The 12,286-nt window shown below is 38.2% G+C and overlaps 1 long non-coding RNA gene across 1 annotated transcript in view; it reads left to right on the top strand.

The window, feature by feature from the left end:
- The first annotated feature begins 1,325 nt into the window (after window positions 1-1,325).
- The window catches only part of LOC124080895 (uncharacterized), a 33,524-nt gene continuing 22,563 nt past the window's right edge, over window positions 1,326-12,286 (top strand). The window contains exons 1-2 of the long non-coding RNA XR_006847893.2: window positions 1,326-1,430; window positions 4,391-4,515. This is a non-coding gene — a long non-coding RNA (uncharacterized LOC124080895). The remainder of the gene's footprint in view (window positions 1,431-4,390; window positions 4,516-12,286) is intronic.

Genomic DNA, 12,286 nt, shown 5'->3' with positions numbered 1-12,286 from the left:
TGTTATCTCCATAAAGTCCTCATTTAAGGAGCAGGCCAGCCATTATTACAGATAGGTATCAGAACCCCACCTGCCAATTGTGGTTAAGATTCTATTGCTCAAGAAGGACAGGACAGTGGAATCTGCTTCCAACATAGTGCTTTCACAAAGTTCATTTGAGACTGAGTGGACCACACCTTCAATGGATAGCAGGTGTTCATTATAGGCTACAACCAATATGCATAAGAAGTACGATTTGGTGTATACTAGTGCCCAATAGTGCTTTAAACTCTTTATATCATTTACTAATTTGAATCTTATTAACAACTCCATAAGATTAGTATCCCTTTTATTATTTTAAGTGTATAGGTAAAGAAACTCAAGTTAAATAGGCTCAGCACTTCCCTCAAGGACACACATACAAATGGAGTTCATGTTCTATTTTAGGACTTCCTAATTCCAATGTCTGTACTTTGTCACTATATTGCACTTAGGTAGTGGAGTATATATTAAAGGGGATTATTTTTGGAATGGCAGGAGAAAAACTAGTTATTGATATATGAACTTATATGATGTCTAAAGAAAGTATGGAAAAATTTGCACAAGGCCACAGGCTTCTTAAATTTTTTTCTCAATTTTCGAGGCTATTGTGACCTATCAGAATGGTCTTTACCAATTCCCAGTGATTGGCAAAGGCAACAAAAAGTTCAGAGACAAACTTTTCTTAATGGCAAGAACAAAATAGGGGATGTTGTCTGACCCATGTGCTTGTGCTAAGTACCTGAATATCAAAACCTGACCTGGTTTTATTCATATTAGTCTGAAAGTGCTTCTGTGAATATGGAGGCTTTGGGAGAAGAGACTATTTTGGAATGAGAAGCTCCTGGATTAAATTGCAAATCTTGAAATCTCTGGGCACTGGGCAAAAACTCATACTATTTCACGTGACCAAAAAAAGAATTTCGGACCCAAGCAATTCTGCTTCAGATGAGTCACATGCATTGACATGCCTCTCTAACAGAAGCAGAAACAGATCTCAGACAAGTCAAAAGTCCAGCAGATCTCAAGTTTTGCCAATCATAGTCATGATAAGTCACGTTTGGTCAACAGAATTGGTTTTGATGTGCTTCAACCTGAGCAGAACATGTAGAAATCACATTCTGGGCCTAAGCAGGAGCAAGCAAGACCATCTCTTTAGACACGAAAAATATTTTAAGGGAATTTTTGAAAATACTAAAGAGGAGTATGTCCTTAGAGCAAGGAGACTAAACTCCTCTTAATCTGCACTGCAGATTATCAATTGGTGTACTCTGGGGCAAAATATTAACAGATCACATTGTGAAATACCCTAACTTCAGCTTCTTCACAGTGGGAGTTTTGAAGGCAGAACAGCCCTACATTGGGGCATCATCCTAAAAGTTTTGAGAAGGGAAATGGCATCTGATGGACAGGTATGTGACTATCAAATTAATCCTCAAGCAAGGAAAATACTTTGTCATTTGGCAGAAGTTTCAGAATGTTGATGAAGACAGAAACACCACACACAAGCAATCCTGGGTAAAATTTAACCTGAGTTATGCTGTCATTGGCTTTTGGTCAGTGAGTTAATGTCACCTCCTGTCTAGTATTCAGTAACACTTCATGGACTAATAGTAAACTGACAAGTAATTAAAACACTTTTCTAATAATTAAGTGTGAATGTCCCATGGGAGAGATATTTTATGGATGGCTGGATACAAAAGCCAGGAGATCTCTTTTTCTAAACAACAAGTCAATATTTTTACTTCCTACAAAAGCTATTCCTTCCTGGTCATTTCCATGGAATTATGCTCTGAAGATTTCATATAGTGGACTCTTATTCAAAAATTTCCCTACCAAGTAGTTCACTAAATCAAGGACTTTGATTACCCAAGAAAATAAGGAAGAGAGCATACAAATTCTTTTCTTACATGCAGCAGGATTGAGCCTGTTGCTTCATGGCTGTGGATACTCACCAAGTGTGGACACTCCCTTCTGTGCTTTATACCTTCACAGACAGGAGGGATAAAGCTAGACTGTTTCCCAACTGACTAATGTAGATAGCAACCACTCCAAATATGGAAGAGATTCACTATGCCAACCCACTTCCTGGTATTACCAAGCATTGAAACTTGCACTTGACCTTCGTGAAACTTTTAAGGGATTGTGTATCTAGACTTGCCTTCCCATCCTCACCTTCTTCTAGGCACTGGGCAAAAACTCATACTAACCCACATTTTATCACCACCATTGTAATGGGGCTCCACTGCATGTTGAACACCTCCTTTGTGGTAAGTGCAAAGACTATTATACTCATCATATAGGGTACAAAGTGACCCATTGTGAAAATTAGGTCATACGTGCTATATCTATGTTGTAAATATTATTGTTTTTAGACAAGAATAATTATTTTCTTCCTGGCATATGTAAGTCTTTCAGAAAGCTTTGATCAGTCATTGTTGGGTTTCTCTCAAGATTGTCTGAGCTTCCAACAGTTTCACATCTTCAACTATTTCCTAGTACCATCATGCCCAGAGACTTTCCTCTTTACACCACAGAATTCTCTTTTCCCTGCTCCCTACCCCTGACACCTTCAGCCTCCATGCCCCATCATATAATAGCATGAAGCCAGTAATATCATGTAGGCCCATACTTCCAGACTCGTGCTCCATATAGTCTTTGTGAGGAATTCCCTTCTTTTTACTCTGTTTTCTCATGAAAAACTGACTCCTAATCTTTCTTAGCATCATGAAAGTGTAGGCTTCATTCAGAGGTAGGGGAAGGTTGTGAACCTTATTCAGGCTACTAAAACTTGAGCTGTGTGTGTGTGTGTGTGTGTGTGTGTCTCAAAGGGAATAAAACCATGGTTCTCTACCACTAAGCTACTAAGTTGCTAAGTTTCTACTAAGCTGCTACTAAGTCTTACTAAGTTGCTAAGGCTAGCCTTGAACTTGTGATTCTCCTGTCTCAGCCTCCCCAGTCTCTGGGATTATAGGCATACACAATTGCTCCTAGCCAGGCTAGTAATAATTGTCATCTTATGATATTTATTTGGGATCTTATGTGTTGCATTTTTATTGTTGATTACTTTGTTTGGTTTATGGTTAAAGTTACTTTATAACAATTATGAGTTTGTAGGTTTTCTCAAAATATTTGCTTTTTAAAAAATATCCTACCTTAAATCTTTAGGCGCCACATCATGTCATAAGTACACAAGAATTTTGTATTTGTCTTATCTTATATAAATGCTTTCTCACTGGGTGAGCCTTTAGGTTGTTTGGGTTTAGAAAGAAAGACTGTGATTTTCTCTCCTTTGGGAATGTCTCTTCTTCTCACTCTGCTTGCTCTGCTTGGGTCCTGTGTGCTAACCGCACACTTAGGGGACAAATGCAAATCAGTACTTTAAGGGCTATAGATTTCATATGGAGAACTCCACATATGTTTCCCATTTTTCTCTCTTTTCTGCCACATATTTGTGCTGAATTGTTTTATTGGTAATGGGGGAGATGCCAGAATATTTACAGGATCATGGTCATGGGAGTATGCTGCTATTTGGACTATGTCTGGATAATGCCAGTGTAATCAATCAAAATGGAAACATTTGTTCAAATAAGCACTTTCTAGGTGATCAGCATAATGCTTATAGTTTTGAGTATTTAACCAAACTTAGTCACTTTGATGTGATTCAGAAAAAACTTAGCAGAGTCCTTTGTGAACACTTCTCTTCTTAAAAATGAAGAAATGTAATTACATGAAATTCGAACTCCTCTTTTGAAAATAAGGAACTCTGCCACTCAGAGTCCAAAAGGGACATGGACACTATGCTGAACCATGTTGTGGCTGGTCTTCCTCCGATATAAATTGATTTCAATTTAATCTTATTTATTTGGGGGCACATTTGGGAATAAAATGAAAACTGGGAACTCTCCCAGTGGATAAATAGACACACGGAATTCACAAAGCACTTCAGGAAGTTTCCAGACTCCTTAAAAATGATTTTTGTACTTTATAGAGGTTTATTAAGAATTCTAAGGACCAATGGCCTTTAAGGTCTTGCTCAGCTTAAAATGTTGATTTTGTGAATTTTTCTTTTGTAGTTTTGATGGACGCATACATATCCAACTGTTCCTCCCAAACAAACTCCTCTGGTGCATCTTACATGGGAGTTGTGGATGTATCAAAGCCTTATGCTTTATTGCCAGCCTAGTGAAGTTTCTGCATTTATTGGCTTCTATCAGTGAGGGAGACTCTTAAAAGAATTGAGATATATGACAATCAAGACCTGGTTCTTTCTCACCGCCATTCAGGAGTGACTGACAAGCACCACCTTCTGGAGAAAATGTGAAGTTAGTGTCAAAGTTGATGATCTCTGACACTGCTGTGCTTTTCACAGGTACCCAGAGTTGAAGCTCCCTCTGATTCCAGCACCAGTCTAACCCCATGTTCCTGAAGCAGTTTCTTTACCTTTATTCTAACCAGAGTGATCTACCTTTTGCCTCAATGAAGATACAAAGCAGTGTAAGTTGGAAAATCAATTTATGTTAATCAAAAATTTCTACTTTTCACTGAAATTTCATGGTAGCAAAACTCATATCATTTGAAAGTACTGGGAGGTAGTTTGTATTAAAAGTTATGTGTCTAGTTGGGTGTGATGGTGCACACCTGTATTCCCAGCTACTGGGGAGGCTGAGGCAGGAGGATCGTTTAGGCTCAGAAGTTCAAGACCAGCATGGGCAACATGGGTGACCCAACTCAAAGCAATTAATCAATTAAATAAAAACTGTCTATCGAGTGACTTAAATATGATTTGTCATTAGAATGTTGGTGAAGTATTTTAATTATTTAAAAGAGATAGGGAATCTATTAAGAAAATAACAAGTGATCTTGGAAGTAATAAGGATTAATAAGAATAATGCTCTGTTGTACACTCATACATAATTAAGCAGCAAAAGAGTAGTTTAAATGATTTATTTTATTTAATTAATTTATTTTTTAATATTTGTTTTTTAGTTGGGCACAATATCATCTTTATTTTTTATTTATTTTTATGTGGTGCTGAGGATCAAACACAGGGCCTTGCATGTGCTAGGTGAGCGCTCTACCGCTGAGCCACAACCCAAGCCCTAAATGATTTATTTTAAACATACAAAATATATGCACGTATACTTGCATTATGATAATTAGTTAAATTAGCTTTATTCGTGGATCTGGTAACTTTCCATACATGCTTTGTATTTAATTGTAAACTCCTAATTTTTTAAACACGTAATTGTCAGAACATTAAACTATTTGTGATTGTATTCTTTATGACTCAAAAAATCTTAGATTTTTTTTTGTTATGATTTTTATAGAAACTCTTTTTTCTCTCCGATTTTTTCTTGTGTTCCACTGGTATCAAACCAATGCTGATTTGAAGCTATTTGCCCTGCAGGGATTACTAAGAGTGTCAAGTTCTATAAATGTTTGCTTCATTGCCAAAATTAAAGATCCCCCCAACCAATCTACATCTTTTTTGTTTTATTTTGTTTTTAATCAAAGAGGCAAGAATGACTTTGTGTCTTGAGAAATGATTCCTTTCTTCACAATAAAGCAAATATACAACACAGCTTAGAAAATGTTTGAGGATTGAGTCAGATAATGGAAAATTCCTTTAGACCCATCATATCCTAGAGCCGGGTTGGTCTCCTAGGGAGATAAATTGAGTACAATGAGGTTTGCTGCGGGGGAGTTGCAGAAATGGACCTTTGGAAATAGACTTTAAACCTATTAATATATTTCTCCTGGCATTTTTAATAAAAAGTAGGCATTGATTGTTTACTCCCAGACAAAATTTCTATAACCTACCTAAAATCCCTGCCTGCCAAGTGCTTTGTGCCTCTCAAGGGACTATTAGTCATTCTGTAGAGTTATATTTATTTTCTTAAACTTACTTTCCAGATGGACAATATGTATCATTTCATTAAAGCCAAATGTGGTTTATGAAATTTGAGAATCATAATTAATCATGCCAGGGAGAGCACCTGAGTGAGGCAGACAGAGAACATTCTCAGGAAAATAAATCATAAGCTTAAAGCAGCTCCCCTATTTGTGGTACTTACTACTTTCCAGGTACTGTTTATATATGGATGCATCTTAACTACAATCTTGCACAATGAATATTATTCCCATATTGCAAATGGAGAGATGAAGCCCTGGGAGATAGCAGATAGTGGGAGCTGGGAGTTGAAGTTAAGTCTGCCTGATCCTGAGTCCCTGTGCCTTCCACCCTGCAATTCTGCCTCTGGAAGTGGACAAACTGGGAAGCCAACTCCATTATACAGGTTCTCTGGAACTGGTCATTGAAACTGAAGAATTATTAAAATTTTACACAGTCCACTCATGAATAATATTTTATCTTTAAATACAAACCTTATTGGTAGCTGACAGATGACTTTTGCTCAGAATTACTTGTCAACCACCTCAGATGTTTTCTTCAGCTGAATAATCATTACCACAAATACACATGACAATATAGCCTATCATCCTTTAAAAGCACATTTAGAAACACATTTTTTAAAAGTATGGCAACGACAAGAAAAGAATCCTAAATACAGCTGAGCTGCCAGTCTCATGTATAGACAATGAAAACCACAAGGTGGAGGCTGATAAATAAATCCAAGACAGAGCACTGATTCTAGACAATCATCACAATGATAGAAATACTTCCAAATATTTTCATAGAATAGAAAAAAAATTAAATATGTTGGGGATGTAAATTTCAGCAAAAGGAAATCTCCGCCATGCTCTTATCATCAGTGCCCCTGGGAGAAGTGTCGATAATTATCTCAGCAAATTTTGGAGGTTATATCATTTTAAACTAGGGATTGGGCCCAAGAGGAGGAAATGAGCAGCATACCAACATCGGGGCCAGCCAGGGTGCCCCTGAGAAGCAGATGTAAACACAGACAGTTGTTCAAATTTGTCAGCAGAATCTCTCAACCCTTCAGCCAGTAGTTAGAGTGTAGAAAATAACCAGAAATCCTTTTCTATAAACAAAGGGAATTGCAAAAGGTATGGGGAACTAACATCCAGGTTTTGAAACTGCTGAGAAAGGAGGGGATGTTCTATGCTGAATTCTCACAGAACAAAGACACGTGACAGACTTGCAGCACCCCGAGTGCTACAGTTTGGCCAGGTGCAATGCTCCCTTTTGAGATGGGATTTGGGGCCAGGACCAAACAGACTGAAGGGATGGCCTGTGTAATTAATGGGAGTCGATGGTAGAATTGTTCACGCAGTTCATCACACACAATGAAGAAATTTACTAAAATGCCCTAGAAACAACCTGTAAAGTCTTAGTGTGTCCGTTTTCAAGTTATAGAACATCACAAGCTAGAAAAAAAAAAATGCAAATTTTTCAGTGCTGGGGATTGAACTCAGGGCCTTGAATATGCTAAGCAAGCACTCTACCACTTTTAGCCCCAAATGCATTTTTATTGGACTGTATCATGTTGTAATAGTGTGGGTTTGAGTTTCAAAATTCACGGCTCAAAGGCTCCCTTTTATCCTCTTAGGTATTTTGCTTTGGTTCTATTACATGTTTGAAATTGCCAGGATTCCAGCAGAGCCCTGGTTAACTGAGAAAAAGATTAACAAGCCTTTTTACTCATCATTTACAACTCCAAAGAAGGATTCTTTAATAAAGTTAAACACCGGCATTAAAGAGCACTTTAAAAATGTGTTATAAAAATATAACCTTAATAAAACCAGGACTCTCTGTGACCTATTTCAGCATGTGTTAGACACAAAAGAAACACCCACCTGACATCCAGAGGTATTGCAAATCCATTTAAAACAGCAAAGTCAATGGAGATGCAGCAGTAAGGTCTGCCATTCACAACACATAGCAAAACTTCCTCAAAACTCTCTTCCTCCATCTATAGAGTTCACATAGCAGAAGCACTACTCTAAAGAGTTGCCTCCACACACATTCAAACTATTTCCCCTAGGTGAGCCCATGGGGGCTCCTTTCACTTCAATTTCTCTCTCTCTTTTTCATCCTACCTCAGGACCAAAAATAGTAATCAATCTTTATAGCAAAATGATATGTGCCATCTCATGGAAATTAGTCTAGCCTTTTTAGCAATGTCCTTCATTCCAGAATAGGATAGCAAAAGCCAAAGAGTCAAGAGGACCTCTTTCTTCAGTGGCAGGATGAATGTGCATTTACTAGTGATTTTTTTTCCTTTGTCATATAAAGAAGACTTAAAAGAATCAAATTCTTAAATAGGTCTTGATACTCTTTTTTCCTATAATCCTTAAATTACCAATTATTACTTCATATATATATATATATATATTTTTTTTTTTTCTCATTCTTGTTCACACTGAATCTTTGAGTCAAGCCTTTAGAAAGACAGCTCCATGAACAACACAGACTTGATCTGTGGTTTTTCTAATGATGTAAAATTACCATGTGCACTTCCCAAAAGCTCTTTCCCATGTGGATGTGGGAACTCTAAATACATTAGGAGATAACAGTCGACCTCTAGTCAGAGCTCAGATTATCTTGTATCCATTCAATGCTCATTCATTTGGAGAAGATGGGTCATGGAATCAGGAACTCCTGAAGGGGTGGCCTGAGGGAAATGGTGAGTGTGCCGGTCCCAGACTGGCTTGTCTGACATTCTTTTGGCCTCCCCCTGTGCTCTGCATCCTAGTCCTAGGGAGGCTCACTCCAAGGACTGGATTTCCCAGACTTTCTTGCCTATGGGTAAATGTCAATGAGTCACTTGTTCAAGGATGGTTTCTAGAAGGAAGAGAGGAACCAGAGTCTGCTCCCTACGACTGCTTATTTCATTCAGGCAACCAGCTATTTGGTGTCCAAACTTGACCAGAACTAGCAAGAAGCCATTTGTTATCTTATGTATTCCACTTTGGGTGAATATCCACATTTTGCTGGATTTTATTAAAAAATGCTGCCTCTAAAATTACTGGAGAATGTGACAATGCTAGGACACCCATTGGATACATATTGCCTTTCTAAAATCTGAAAATATTCGGGTTTTATCTGTACCCAAAGAATTTCAGATAAGGGATGGAAGACATGTAATTTACAAACCTTTCATGATCTTTAATTCACAAAATTTAGACATTAAATTTCACTTTTTCTGTTTTCTTGAATTTTCAGAGTGAAAAATTCAGAAGCTCCTCCCACACTTAGAGCAGATGCCAAACTACCTGTGTAGAACATACTTGGAGTTTGTAATACTTATTCTGTGAGGGGTTAGCCCATCATCCATTTCCAGCCTATAGAAGAAAATAGTTAGGAATTAATTTTGGGACTAAAAAGGGATGTCAAAAGATTTCTTTAAAGGGAGATATTTGAACCATGTTGGTTTTATTACCATAACTCTGGAGTATAATTTGAGGTCCAGTATTGAGATGCCTTTTGCTTCACTTTTCTTTTTAAAAACTACTGTGGCTGTTCTGGGTCTCTTTATTTTTCCAAATGAATTTCAGAACTGCTTTTCCTAGTTCTTTGAAAATGTCATTGAAATTTTGATGGGGACTGCATTGAATTTGAATAGTGCTTTTGGAAGTATGGCCATTTCAACAATATTAATTTTGCCTGTCCAAGAATGTGGGAGGTCATTCCATCTTCTAAGGTCTTTCATTTATTATCTTTTTAGTGCTCTATAGTTTTTTATTGTAGAGTTCCTTCATCTCTTCTGTTAGATTGATTCCCAAATTTTAATTTTTTTAAGGCTATTGAGAATGGGATAGTTTTCCTAATTTCTTTTTCAACAGATTCATCATTGGAGTACAGGAATGCAATAAAAATGACAATTCTGAGTACACATTCTACCAATGTGGCAGTAAGAATTAATCAATAAATTTTGAATAAAGAATCTAGGGATCTTTAGCAGTAGCCACAAACCAAAGAATCCTCAAAATTCAATCTTTTCTGTTTTTGTTTTTTTTTTTCTGATTTCTGTTCAACTGCTCATTCTAGGGCAGAAGAACACTGGGAAATCCTACTTTCTGCCTCTGATTTCTGCATTCCTTTAAAAAAATATATTGTGGTGCTTTTTCTCAGTATATAAAAAAAGGGAGATATTTTAGGTTGTTGGATATCCATTCCTCCCTATTCATGGAGGATATGAAGGGTATTTATCCCTATCTAAGGGAAGAAGTCTCCAGTAGGAACTCTGAGAACCTGGCCTATAAATAACAAGAAGATGCAAAGACTTGAATCCAACTCATCCCCAAAGAGTGTTAATATATACGGTTACACCTGGAGTTTCTTTGGATTGGTGGCAAGGGCAGAAACAGGTCTAAGTTGGGACATCAATTTAGAAAAGAGAAAAAAAAAAACACTGTTCTTTATGATTTATATGTCAACCCCTGGAAGGAGTGTCCTTGAGAGGGACCTTGCATCAGTCAGGAGATCTAAGGAGATCTAAGCACTTGAGGGCTGCCAGCAGGTGGAAGGATGAGTTCTAAGAATATCCAGTTGAGACTCCCCCATGGGTATGAGTGCATTGAGAGGTCTGAAATGGCAGATTACAACTTTTCCAGTTATGTAAAACATTTTCAGAATTCCATATTTAAACTGGTCTTAGAAAATATAAGATAAACGTTTGGGGATATGGTAATGTTATCAAAAGAGAGGACTGGATTCATCTATCTTTTGCACTTCATTTTTCCTATCTTGAAGGAGATTTAAACAAGGGAGAAATTTTAAATTGAATGAGTGTTTAGTTTTGAATGAGTGGTATTGCTCTGGAACAGGAATTTCAACACAGAGGGGAGGACGCCACCACTTGACTTAAGGCAGGTGTGTGATAAGCGATAAGAAATAGCTCATGGGCTCCTTCTGCAGGGTGTGTCTGAAGACTGGCTGCAGTTCTGTGCTGAGCAGAATCCTGAGTGTGGACTAGGCAGAGTGGGAAGATGGCTACATGGACTAGGGACCTGTGAGTGGATGCCCATGTGCCATATCCCTGACATCTGTGGGTGAGGAAAACAGTGAAAACAGACCTTGCTCCACAAAGTGAGAGTCCTGACAGTGAGTTTGAGATAGAGCAAAACACAGTGTAGGCACTCAGTCAACTTTTGTTGAATGAGAATAAGGTGAGTAGCATAACTTATCTATATAATTTGTTGTAGGGACAGATGAGATAGGGCACCAAAGATAGCAGGAAACAGTTTTAGTTGGCTGCAGCTGTAATGCCAGATTCGTGGGACCACAATAGACCTCCAGGAGCTGAATCCAATGCAATCACACAAGAGCCTTTATTGCAAGCTCAAGCCTGGACTCACAACCATTGCTGACGTAGCAGTCCCAGGGAGTGAGTCCCGGTCCTTTGTTCAGTGAGATTTTATAGGTTTTGGGGGGATACTCTATGCATCACAACATCACACAGCAAATCATTTCACATCTCGGGAAAGTCAAACAACTCTTGACTCTTCAGCTCTTAACATTGATTAACACATTCACTGGCCGGAACAAGTTGGGTAGGGGTGATTGGTTAGTACAAGAGGAGGATTCCTTTGAACTGATTGGTTTAAGCCACGAGGGGTGTACGTGATAAACTACATGGTTTCCCAACATGTTATCAACCACCATAAACTACTGGGGGGGGGGGGTCATCTAGCATCCCAAGTATTTTCCCTGTCTCATGCTGATTGGTGGTGGCTAGGGGGTTGTTATGGTTCCTCACCTAGCCTAATTGAGTCAGGGACACCTGGCACCCCAGATCTCTGTTGTTATTTATAGACAAACAACTCAGCAGGGTGTGTGTGTGCTTAGGAGTGCTCTGTGGGTTTTTCCAAGGACAAGGGTCACACCCCCTTCCTTGGACAGGCTTTGCTCTGAGGTAGAGGCTGGTTTCTCAAAAATGAAGTCACATCAGTTTCTCAAAGCCAGTTTTAGAGGGTACAGCTTTCACTGTAATAAATTAATCCCCTGAACCCTGAGTTCAGGGAGTTTCAGAACTTAATACCCAGCATGTAAGGAGGGACTCAGAAGTTCACAGTCTGCAGAAAGCAGCTTTTTCTTTCACTGTTTTGGGCAAGCTAACCCTTCAAGGGCAACATCTGATAAGGGGAGAGCTTCTTATACCCTTTCTTTCCCCCTCCCTTGCCAGCTGTTACCATGGAGCCCAACTGGTAACTTATCTTAGAAATATAGACATCTCTGTGAAGCTCCAGCTCAAGGCTAGAGGCCTTATTAAAGGATGTCTTTTTTTTTTATTAACCACATTTTGCATTTGCAAACATACTTTTTTTTTAAAATTTTTTATTG

The sequence above is a fragment of the Marmota monax genome, unplaced genomic scaffold, assembly GCF_021218885.2.
Source record: "Marmota monax isolate L192 unplaced genomic scaffold, Marmota_monax_Labrador192_F-V1.1 WCK01_AAM20220418_F8-fsc00048, whole genome shotgun sequence".
Classification (NCBI taxonomy): Eukaryota; Metazoa; Chordata; class Mammalia; order Rodentia; family Sciuridae; genus Marmota; species Marmota monax.
This window is presented reverse-complemented; position numbering and strand designations above follow the sequence as displayed.